Genomic DNA, 11,514 nt, shown 5'->3' on the forward strand with positions numbered 1-11,514 from the left:
AAACACCCCACAAATGACCCCATTTTGGAAAGAAGACACCCCAAGGTATTCGCTGAGGGGCATATTGAGTCCATGAAAGATTAAAATTTTTGTCCCAAGTTAGCGGAAAGGGAGACTTTGTGAAAAAAAACAAAAAAAAAACAATGCCCCTCGTTGAATACCTTGGGGTGTCTTCTTTCCAAAATGGGGTCACATGTAGGTAATTTATACTGCCCTGGCATTTTAGGGGCCCTAAAGCGTGAGAAGAAGTCTGGGATCCAAATGTCTAAAAATGCCCTCCTAAAAGGAATTTGGGCCCCTTTGCGCATCTAGGCTGCAAAAAAGTGTCACACATGTGGTATCGCCGTACTCAGGAGAAGTTTGGCAATGTGTTTTGGGGTGTCATTTTACATATACCCATGCTGGGTGAGATAAATATCTTAGTCAAATGCCAACTTTGTATAAAAAAATGGGAAAAGTTGTCTTTTGCCGAGATATTTCTCTCACCCAGCATGGGTATATGTAAAAAGACACCCCAAAACACATTGCCCTACTTCTTCTGAGTACGGCGATACCACGTGTGACACTTTTTTGCGGCCTAGGTGGGCAAATGGGCCCACATTCCAAAGAGCACCTTTAGGATTTCACAGGGCATTTTTTACACATTTTGATTTCAAACTACTTCTCACGCATTAGGGCCCCTAAAATGCCAGGGCAGTATAACTACCCCACAAGTGACCCCATTTTGGAAAAAAGACACCCCAAGGTATTCCGTGAGGGGCATGGCGAGTTCCTAGAATTTTTTATTTTTTGTCACAAGTTATGCGGAAAATTATGATTTTTTTTTTATTACAAAGTCTCAGATTCCACTAACTTGCGACCAAAAATAAAAAATTCTAGGAACTCGCCATGCCCCTCACGGAATACCTTGGGGTGTCTTCTTTCCAAAATGGGGTCACTTGTGGGGTAGTTATACTGCCCTGGCATTTTAGGGGCCCAAATGCGTGCGAAGTAGTTTGCAATCAAAATGTGTAAAAAATGGCCTGTGAAATCCGAAAGGTGCTCTTTGGAATGTGGGCCCCTTTGCCCACCTAGGCTGCAAAAAAGTGTCACACATCTGGTATTGCCGTACTCAGAAGAAGTAGGGCAATGTGTTTTGGGGTGTCTTTTTACATATACCCATGCTGGGTGAGAGAAATATTTTGGCAAAAGACAACTTTTCCCATTTTTTTATACAAAGTTGGCATTTGACCAAGATATTTATCTCACCCAGCATGGGTATATGTAAAAAGACACCCCAAAACACATTCCCCAACTTCTCCTGAGTACGGCGATACTACATGTGTGACACTTTTTTGCAGCCTAGGTGGGCAAAGGGGCCCACATTCCAAAGAGCACCTTTCGGATTTCACAGGCCATTTTTTACACATTTTGATTGCAAACTACTTCGCACGCATTTGGGCCCCTAAAATGCCAGGGCAGTATAACTACCCCACAAGTGACCCTATTTTGGAAAGAAGACACCCCAAGGTATTTCATGATGGGCATAGTGAGTTCATGGAAGTTTTTATTTTTTGTCACAAGTTAGTGGAATATGAGACTTTGTAAGGAAAAAAAAAAATCATCATTTTCCGCTAACTTGTGACAAAAAATAAAAAGTTCTATGAACTCACTATGCCCATCAGCGAATACCTTAGGGTGTCTACTTTCCGAAATGGGGTCATTTGTGGGGTTTTTCTACTGTCTGGGCATTGTAAAACCTCAGGAAACATGACAGGTGCTCAGAAAGTCAGAGCTGCTTCAAAAAGCGGAAATTCACATTTTTGTACCATAGTTTGTAAATGCTATAACTTTTACTCTTTTTTTTTTTACCCAAACATTTTTTTTTTTATCAAAGACATGTAGAACAATAAATTTAGCGAAAAATCTATATATGGATGTCGTTTTTTTTTTTTTTAAATTACAACTGAAAGTGAAAAATGTAATTTTTTTGCAAAAATTTCGTTACATTTCAATTAATAACAAAAAAGTTAAAATGTCAGCAGCAATGAAATACCACCAAATTAAAGCTCTATTAGTGAGAAGAAAAGGAGGTAAAATTCATTTGGGTGGTAAGTTGCATGACCGAGCAATAAACGGTGAAAGAAGTGTAGTGCCGAAGTGTAAAAAGTGGCCTGGTCATTAAGGGTGTTTCAGCTAGGGGGGTTGAAGTGGTTAAAGGGGACGTGCCCCCATAAACAAATACACTGCAGCTGTTACCGCAGGCAACGACATGCGTGGCAACCATGTCCTGGGAGTCAGCCAGGAGGCCGAGACACTGCCACCACATGTACACAATACAAAACGTTGCCACGGGCAGCCACAAGTGAAGGGAAATGTCACAGTGCACACCTACATAAACCTCGTGCACACCAGACAAGGAAAGTGCACACAAACACACACACAAAGCCAGAGGCAACCGCACGCATACCTGTTGTCCGCGGCAACCGCACTTAAGGCAAACAACTAAGTGCCCCCAGCTGCAGTTGACACAACACCCAGACCGCGGGCAACTGCATGCGGCTCCCAAGGAGTCACGACCATAACCATGGGCGTGACAAAAATGCTCTTTCTTTGTTTTAGAGAATCTTCCTGTTCAGGTAGTCCTTGGTATGCCCTGTCTTCAGCAACACAATCCGGTCATTAACTGGAGTTCGGGCGAGTTAGAGAGATGGGGGCCTAACTGTAGTTCTTGCTTAACCGTAGTTCAAGCTGGGGTTTCATCAGATATTATTCCTCATTTTATTTCTGATTATTCAGATGTTTTTTCCACCACTGAGACAGATACTGTCATGACCGGCGTGCCGATCACATACGTGACACAAAGGGAGGGAAAAGGGAAGGCCCTGTCCAAGGGAGAGGGAAAGGTGGTGACCCCTGACTCACCTTGCGGCTGGCACCTGACTGCCCTGACGTCCCTAGACAGGTTCCTCACCCGTACGCCGATCACGTGCCTAAAACCCTGGCTTTTCCTAAGATGAGCCCTAGGTAGTGAATAGGGCAGTGGGAGCACTAGTCCGCACCACTAACACTAAAGGAAAACACCAAGGAGAGGACAGACAATACAGACAAAACATATAATCTCAGGTGGGCGACAACAGCGGGCAACAAAAGCCCAACTGGGATCCGGAGGGTAACGCTCTGGAACAACAACCAGGATTCACAGCTCCAGTGGGTCAGTATAGAAGTCCAGGCAGGAAGCTCTATATCTGGCAACTAGAGAAGTGTGAGAGGAGAGTATAAGGAGGTTGGGAGTGACAGACAAGAAACAGCTGAGGAGAAGAAGCTACGGATCCCTGAGTGAGACAAAAAGGATTGCAAGGAAAACACAGAAAACTATCATTAAGAAACAGCGTGATCTTTAGACATAGAGCGCGCAGCCACCCGCTGCGACTTCCTGACCCCGGGTATAACGGAGTCAGACGTGGCTCTTGACACTCTCGTGACAGATACTCTCCCTCCCCATAGGTCTTATGACTGTGTTATCAACTTGGTACCCGAGTCCAAATTTCCTAAAGGACGAATTTATAATCTTTCCAGTCCTGAGCGCAGGGCCATGAAAGACTATATCCAGGAGAGTCTCAAGAAGGGACATATTAGGCCCTCCACCTCTCCCCTGGGAGCAGGATTCTTTTTCGTTAAAAAGAAGGACGGTGGTCTCAGGCCCTTCATTGACTATAGAAATTTGAATAAAATCACTAGGAATCAGTATTCCATCCCGTTGATTCCTGATTTGTTTAACCAGATTTTGGGTGCTTCGTGGTTTTCTAAATTTGATTTGAGAGGAGCGTATAACCTAGTTCATATTAAGGAGGGAGATGAGTGGAAAACTGCTTTTAATACTCCAGAGGGACACTTTGAGTATCTTGTTATGCCATTCGGTCTTTGCAATGCCCCAGCTGTGTTTCAGAATTTCATGAATGACATTTTTAGAGAACTCATCGGCAAAGTTATGATTGTTTATCTCGATGATATTCTTGTCTTTTCACCTGACTGGGATTCTCATGGGTCTCACATCAGATTGGTTCTTAAAATCCTCAGGGAGAATCATCTGTCCGTTAAATTAGAGAAATGTGTGTTTGGAGTTCAAGAGATTCCTTACCGGATTTTTTCTTACTCCTCATTCATTTAAAATGGATCCCAGTAAGGTTCAGGCTATCCAAGACTGGGTAAGACCATCCTCCTTAAAGGCACTCCAACGCTTTTTAGGATTCGCCAATTTTTACCCTTACTGACCTAACTAAAAAAGGTTCTGATCTGGTTAACTGGTCGTTGGAGGCCTGTCGGGCCTTTGATACCCTTAAAAATTGTTTTCAAATGGCTCCAGTCTTGGTTGAGCCCGATACCGAGGAACCTTTTGTGGTGGAGGTTGATGCCTCAGAGGATGGTGTGGGGGCCATCCTTTCTCAGGGGTCTTCTAACCTCACTAATTTAAGGCCATGCGCCCTTCTTCTCTCGTAAGATCTCTCCTTCGGAGGGAGAGAAATTACGATATTGGAAACCGCGAATTACTGGCCATAAAATGGGCATTTGAGGAATAGAGGCATTTTTTAGAAGGTCTAGACACCGTATTACTGTCCTCACCGATCATAAGAACTTAGGGCCAGATTTATCACGACTCTGACAGCTCACTCCACTTTAACATATGGCTAAAGTCAGTTTTAGCCAAGTCAGATTTATGATCGGCCCTTTAAGACTGTAATAAATGTGGTTTGACAGTAGCAGTTTATCCGTCAGTAAGCAGCTTTACAAAAGTCGCACATCTTTACGAAAAAGTCGCACGTTTTTATGAAAAAGTCGCATGTTCTATTAAAAAGTCTCATAAGCATGGTCCTCACTGGAGTGAAATTGCGACTTTTTTGCGACTTTTTTAATAGTCCCAATAGTAAATCTGTCTAGAGATTCATTTACATAAGAAAACACGCCCACTTTCAGAAAACTGGCGAGCATAGTGCAGAGCAGAAAAAAGTCGCAAATTTTTGCGCAGTTTAAGCGATTGCGCAAAAATTTGCGACTTTTTCACTCCATTATTCTGACTTGAGCTAATGATAAATCTGGCCCTTAGTGTTTCTTGAGGCAGCCAAACGCCTTAATCCTAGACAAGCCAGATGGGCCCTGTTTTTTTTACTCGCTTACATTTTTCTGTTACTTTCAGACCAGGAAGTAAAAATATTAAGGCAGATGCCTTGTCCCGGAGTTTTAATGCCGTCCAACCTCCTGACACCCCCCCGGAACCCATCTTGCCGGCAAGCATCTTTGTGGCAGCAGTTTCTGCGGATCTTTCCTCTGAGATTCAACGGGCTCAGCAACTTGCTCCTCCACAAACACCAGCAGCAGATAAGTTATTTGTTCCTGAGTGCTTTAGTTTTCAATTATTGGGTGAATGTCATGACTCCGTGCTCTCTGGTCATCCAGGTATTGCTGTCACTAAGGAATTGCTGCTGAGGTCTTTCTGGTGGCCCACTTTGTCTAAGGATGTACGGTCTTATGTTTTGACTTGCGATGTTTGTGCCAGGTCTAAGACCCCGAGAACACATTCCGCTGGTGAACTACAACCACTACCCATTCTCTGCAAGCCATGGTCTCAAATTTCCATGGATTTTATTTCTGATCTGCCCCCTTCTGAGGGGAAATTAGTGGTGTGGGTAGTGGTTGACAGTTTTAGCAAGATGGTGCACTTTGTTCCTTTAAGTAAGCTCCCTGATGCGAAAACCTTAGCATCCTTGTTCATTGAACATGTGGTACGTCTGCATGGTGTCCCTGAGAATATCGTCTCTGATGGAGGCGTTCAGTTTGTTTCTGGTTTCTGGAGGGCTTTTTGTCGAAGATGCAACATCTCTTTATCCTTTTCGTCTGCTTTCCATCCACAGACCAATGGGCAGGCGGAATGGTTAACGTTAATGGTGACGTCACTGCGCTCATCACATGGTCTGTGACAACACCGATCCCAAACCCGAACTTCTTTGAAGAAGTCAGGGTTCGGGTCTGGGTACCAAACATGCCGATTTTTCTCACGCGCGTGTAAAACGCTGAGGAGATTTTCCTAATGGCTGCCTTCCAGTCGTCACCCTCACAAACTCATATCAGATTATAGGCTCTAGGCCATGGATGTCAAACTCATGGCCCTCCAGATGTTGCAAAACTACAACTCCCATCATTCCCTGATAGCTGTAGTATGCCCAGGCATGATGGGAGTTGTAGTTTTGCAACGGCTGGAGGCCCACGAGTTTGACATCCCTGCTTCTAGGCAGATCCAATGTTGAAGATTCTAGCCCCACGAATTCTGGAAAAGCTCAGAAATGAAAGATAGGCGGTATTTGTTTTTTTACAGTGAATTGTTCAGACCTCGATAGTAAAAGCAGAGCCGAAGTTTTGAAAGGTGGTCTCTCCTAGGCACTGGAGTTGAGAGACAGCTCCTCACATAATGGTCCCTACCACTGTAGTAAAGGCACAAGCTGGGTCTGTGCTCAGGCTCTTCCTTGGACAGCTTAAACTGGATACAGTTAAAGGGGTTATCCCATCTTAGACAATGGGGGCATATCGCTAGGATATGCCCCCATTGTCTGATAGGTGCGGGTCCCACCTCTGGTACCCACACCTACAAGGAGAACGGAGCTGGGGAGAGTTGTGAATGGAGGGCGGCTGCACATTCGCAGTGCGCCCTCCTCAAGTTTCTCCGCTCCATTCTCCTTGTAGGTGCGGGTCCCAGAGGTGGGACTCACACCTATCAGACAATGGGGGCATATCCTAGTGATATGCCCCCATTGTCTAAGATGGGATAACCCCTTTAACTGTATCCAGTTGATTAGGCTTTACTTGAGAAGCAGATGAGGAACTTGGTAACCAGGAAGGAAGGCGCCTTATGTACAGGATAGAAACACAGACACATAGGTGCACACAAACATGTTCAATGGCAGTCTTCTCTGCCATGGTGGAGCATTGTAGAGGTCTAAGGACCTTAGCAGAGGATATGTGACCTCACTGACAAGGTCCTTGTAAACATTGTGCATACAAATATGCCTGAGGACCAAAACAGATGACTGCAAATGGAGCAAAGCAGCCATGACTTTGAAACTGGTGGGCAGTTTAGGAGGCCATGGGTCCCTTGGGATTCTTGGGCTCTAGGCAACCGTCCAGACTGCCCAGATTATAATCTGCTACTCACAGTGTCATCCACAGATCCTCCATAACAGTGTCATTCACAGATCCTCCATAACAGTGTGTCCTCCACAGATCCCCCATAACAGTGTGTCGTCCTCAGATCTCCCATAACAGTGTCATCCACAGATCCCCCACAACAGTGTCATCCACAGATCCCCCATAACAGTGTCATCCACAGATCCCTCATAACAGTGTCAACCACAGATTCTCCATAAAAGTGTAATCCACAGATCCCCCATAATAGTGTGTCCTCTACAGATCCCCCATAACCGTGTCATCCACAGATCCTCCATAACAGTGTCATCCACAGATCCTCCAAAACAGTGTGTCATCCACAGATCCCCCATAACAGTGAATAATCCACAGATCCCCCAATAACAGTATCATTCACAGATCCCCATAACAGTGTGTCATCCACAGATCCTCCATAACAGTGTGTCATCCACAGATCCCCCATAACATTGTCATCCACAGATCCCCCATGACAGTGTCCTCCACAGATCCCTCATAACAGTGTCATCCATAGATACCCTATAGCAGTGTCGTCCACAGATCCCCAATAACCAGTGGCGGATTACAATAGGAACGTTCGGGTCGGCAGCCCCGGGCCCAGCACCGCTGGGGGGCCCAACGCTGACCCGAATGCCCACATACTGCGGCGGGGCACGGGAGCGCATAGCTCCCTGTCCCGTCGCTGATCACCGGCATTCAGCGCATAGGCCTCAGGCCTTGTAGGCCTGAGGCCTATGCGGTAGTGAAATCCCGGCGCAGGCGTGCGTGATGAAGTCATCGCGCGCCTGTGCCGGGATGCAGCACTGTGACGCGCCTGACTCATCCCGCCCGCCTTCCTCTGCGAGCAAGCGCCTGGCCCTGGACATAGGTGAGTATTTATTTTTTCATTTTTTGTTCATTTTTTAATTTCATTTGCCTACTTGGGGGGGACACAGGAGGACCTATTAGGGAAGATAAATCGATTACATGGGGGGGAATGGGGGGGCTGTATGGGGCCAAATTATTATGAGAGGGAATACTATGTGGGGGCAAATTACTAGATGGGGCAGTGTGGGGGCAAATTATTATGAGGGAATACTATGTGGGGGCAAATTACTATGTGGGGGCAAATTATTATGAGAGGGACTACTATGTGGGGGCAAATTACTAGATGGGGCAGTGTGGGGGAAACTATTGTGTGGGGGCAAATTGCTGTGTGGGGGCAAATTATTATGGGAGGGACTACTATGAGGGGGAAAATTTATATCTGGGGGCAGTGTGGGGGAAACTATTGTGTGGGGGTAATTGCTATGTGGGGACTATGTGGGGGCAAATTACTATGTGGGGGAAACTATTGTGTGGGGGCAGTGTGGGGGAAATTGCCATGTGGGGACAGTGTGGGGTAATTTATATGTGGGGACAGTGTGGGGTAATTGCTATGTGGGGGCAAATTACTATGTGGGGGCAGTGTGGGGAAAACTATTGTGTGGGGGCAAATTATTATGAGAGGGAATACTATGTGGGGACAAATTACTATGTGGGGGCAAATTATTATGAGAGGGACTACTATGTGGGGGCAAATTACTAGATGGGGCAGTGTGGGGGCAAATTACTAGATGGGGCAGTGTGGGGGCAAATTACTAGATGGGGCAGTGTGGGGGCAAATTGCTATGTGGGGGCAGTGTGGGGAAATTGCTATGTGGGGACAAATTACTATATGGTGCAGTGTGGGGGCAAATTACTATGTGGGGGAAACTATTGTGTGGGGGAAATTGCAATGTGGGGACAGTGTGGGGTAATTTCTGTGTGGGGTAATTTCTATGTGGGGACAGTGTGGGGTAATTGCTATGTGGGAAAATTGCTATGTGGGGGCAAAATACTATGTGGGGGCAGTGTGGTGGAAATTACTATGTGGGGGCAGTGTGGTGGAAATTACTATGTGGGGGCAGTGTGGAGGAAATTACTATGTGGGGATAGTGTGGAGGAAATTACTATGTGGGGGCAGTGTGGAGCAAATTACTATGTGGGGGCAGTGTGGAGGAAATTACTATGTGGGGGCAGTGTGGGGCAAATTACTATGTGGGGGCAGTGTGGGGCAAACTACTATATGGGGGCAGTGTGGGGCAAATTACTGTGTGGGGCAAACTACTATATGGGGGCAGTTTGGGGAAAATTACTGTGTGGGGGCAAATTACTATGGGGGGATTACTATGTGGGGGCAGTGTGGTGGAAATTACTATATGGGGGTGTTGCTATTGGGGAGGCACTATAGGGGCAATTCTATTATTTCTGGGGACACTATACAGGGATTATTGCCTGGAGCACAATAGAGGGTGGTATTATTACTGGGGGTCTCTAGGGGACATTATAGCTGCTGTGGACACTATAGGAACATTTGGGGTAATGTATCAAATTGGTGTAATGCAGAACTGTCTTAGTTGCCCATAGCAGCCAATCAGATTCCACCTTTCATATTTGACAGCTCTTTTGGAAATCCAGTTCTACTTTACACCAGTTTGATAAATTACCCCAATTATATCTATCAGGGTCACTATTTTTTCAGCAGTATAGTTCCTGGGGCATTGGGGAGCACAACGGGCACAGTATTGGGGGTGGCAGGATGACACTGTGGGGACACCAGGATGAGGAGGTTGATGGAAAAATTTAGAAATCTAACGTCTCTGTGTTACAAACTGTAGAGACGAGATGCGGCTAAAAGAATTTGCCATGGTGGTCTGGGTCAAATGGAGGAGAAGAGGAAATAGAAGGTCTACATGACAGGAGATGTCACTGGATGTAACAGGTATGTGGTGCTGTATTCTCCTCCATGTCTTTTTTATTACAATTATATGTATTTTAAATTTGACGACCAAATTTTTCAGTTTAGGACCCAATTTGGGGTATTTTTTTTTGTCTAAAGATGTCATATGGCCTAAGAAGAGACTGTGGCGCTCATAAAGCACCGCAGCCTCTTCATACAAAAAATAATAAAAAATAAACTAAAATGGAGGAGGGGGGGGGGCCCAAGTTGGGTAGACAGCCCCGGGCCTATCATGCACTTAATCCGCCCCTGCCAATAACAGTATCATTCACAGATCGCCAATAACAGTGTGTCATCCAAAGATCCCCCATAACAGTGTCATCCATAGATACCCAATAAGTGTCATCCACGGATCCCCATAAAGGTGTGTCATACACAGATCCCCTATACCAGTGTCATCCACAGATCCTCCATAAAAGTGTCATCCAAAGATCCTCCATAACAGTGTGTCATCCAAAGATCCTCCATAACAGTGTGTCATCCAAAGATCCCCCATAACAGTGTCATCCATAGATACCCAATAAGTGTCATCCACGGATCCCCATAAAGGTGTGTCATACACAGATCCCCTATACCAGTGTCATCCACAGATCCTCCATAAAAGTGTCATCCAAAGATCCTCCATAACAGTGTGTCATCCAAAGATCCTCCATAACAGTGTGTCATCCAAAGATCCTCCATAACAGTGTGTCATCCAAAGATCCCCCATAACAGTGTCATCCAAAGATCCTCCATAACAGTGTCATCCACAGATTCCCCATAAAAGTGTCATCCAAAGATCCTCCATAACAGTGTCATCCAAAGATCCTCCATAACAGTGTCATCCACAGATCCCCCATAACAGTGTCATCCATAGATACCCAATAAGTGTCATCCACAGATCCCCCATAACAGTGTGTCATCCACAGATCCCCATAACAGTGTCATTCACAAACCATCCATAACAGTATCATTCACAGATCCCCTATAACAGTGTCATCCAGAGATCCTCCATTACAGTGTCATCCACAGATCCCCCATAACAGTGTCATCCACAGATCCCCCATAATATTAACTCAGCCACACATATCCCAATAAAGTTCCCAATTGCAAAGTTGCTATACATGGACCTTGGACTCATTTCCACTAATCTTGGAATGTCTAGTCTGATATAATGCCAGCAAGTGTATTAGAGACTAGTGGTGGTGAACCCAAAGAATCGCAACTATAGATACTGGGGAACATTGGCCATAGACCCGACTCCCAGTAGGCTGTCACCTAGAGGGCTGACCAAACTCTCCTCACATCCACCAGCAGGGTACATACAGACTGATGCCAGGTGCTTATGTGCCGGTCCTGCTGCTGCAGGTTCCCTCCTATATTCAACTGGGTTGCTGTGTTAAAGAAAGTGGAATAATGCAGCAAGGTGCAGGAGCGGATGGTGGGGTAAGGACTGCGTAGGTGGTCATGAAGCGATCACATCATCGTGACCACCTGTGCTGGAATTCATGCAGGGCGATGACGTCCTTGAAATGCAGGCATCT

This window comes from Bufo gargarizans, chromosome 4, assembly GCF_014858855.1.
Source record: "Bufo gargarizans isolate SCDJY-AF-19 chromosome 4, ASM1485885v1, whole genome shotgun sequence".
NCBI classification, from domain to species: Eukaryota; Metazoa; Chordata; class Amphibia; order Anura; family Bufonidae; genus Bufo; species Bufo gargarizans.